We start from the raw sequence: 1,306 nt of genomic DNA on the forward strand, positions 1-1,306 counted from the left end.
AAATTTTAAAAATTTTTTTTCCAGGAAAAATATATTTTGATAAAATTTAAAAAAAATATTTTTTTTTTTTAAATTTTCCAGAATTTTTTTTTTAAAATATTGTTCCAAAAATATTTATTTCCAGAAAAAAATATTAAAAAATAATTTTTTTTGAAAAAACTTGATGAATCAATCAACAAATGTTTATGCACTTTAAGTAATATATAGGGCTAAGCACATAAATCCCTCAAAACATCAAATGGTTATCATTTATACCTCACGTAATAAAAAAATGCAAAAATCTCTCAAGAAAAAATAAAAGTTTACATAAATACTTCAAAATCTAAATAAGCTGATTTAATAATAAAATAGGACAATTGTGCCCTCCTTCTTCCCAACACAAAGAAAAACAAATTAAGTACGGCAACATTACAGTACGGCGAAAATTGAGCTCTCCGGCGAGTGGCGATGAACTGGAAGACTATTTCCGGGCTATAAATGTGTTGGAGGACGGAGAATACAACAACGATGGAGCCTCAAAGGTAGGTAGCAGAGTCGAGAGTCTTTGCAATGTTGATTAGCGGTAATTTTGTTGTGTGACATTTTCTACCATTCCAGAATGTTTGGCTTCTCTAAAAGACGAGAGATGACCCAACGGCCGGCCACCGAAAGTGGAGTAGAGCAAAAATATGGGCTCGTGTTCTTTGGTCTCCAATCGCCTTGTTACTGTTGTTTTGCATCGCAGCAAGATCTTCTATCGATGGATCTCCGATCATGGCGGCGGCGGCCGTGGCGGTGAATATTTTTGGAGAAAAGTTTATCGGCGATGGCGATGTAACATTGACATTCTGCTACTGAAATTTAATTGCAATTCTGCTACTGAAATCTGATTGCAATTGTGTTGTTAATGGAGACTTACAAACTTAAATAATCTTACAAATGATAGTCAAATATGGCAATTGTTTCAGTAATAAAACTTTGAAATGTGAAACTTAATCAATAGATAAGAGTAGCAATTACATTTTACCTAATAAAAGATTAACATCTGATGTCAAGTAAATATTGTTAATTTTAATGATCTAGATGAATTTTTTCTATTAATTGAGACTCTTGCAGGTACTTTACTTGTTCAACATCCAATATTTTTTTCATGCAATTAGTTCTATAACTAATTGCAATTATCATTTTATGTTTTCATGTATACAAATATATTGTTTCTAATATCATTAATAGTCAAAATCATGTCCTGCAGTTGAATACAGTCCATATGAACTCTTTTTAGTTTATTTTTATGTCCATAAGTAATTTTTTTTTCATCCAACAATAA

General features: G+C 30.8%; 1 long non-coding RNA gene across 1 annotated transcript; it reads left to right on the plus strand.

Moving 5' to 3' along the window:
• Positions 1-223: 223 nt before the first annotated feature.
• On the plus strand, positions 224-1,061 carry LOC130014934 (uncharacterized). The gene is made up of 2 exons (XR_008789747.1): positions 224-521; positions 598-1,061. It is a non-coding gene; the product is annotated as an uncharacterized LOC130014934 (long non-coding RNA).
• Positions 1,062-1,306: the final 245 nt, after the last annotated feature.

The sequence above is a fragment of the Mercurialis annua genome, linkage group LG8 (assembly GCF_937616625.2).
Source record: "Mercurialis annua linkage group LG8, ddMerAnnu1.2, whole genome shotgun sequence".
Classification (NCBI taxonomy): Eukaryota; Viridiplantae; Streptophyta; class Magnoliopsida; order Malpighiales; family Euphorbiaceae; genus Mercurialis; species Mercurialis annua.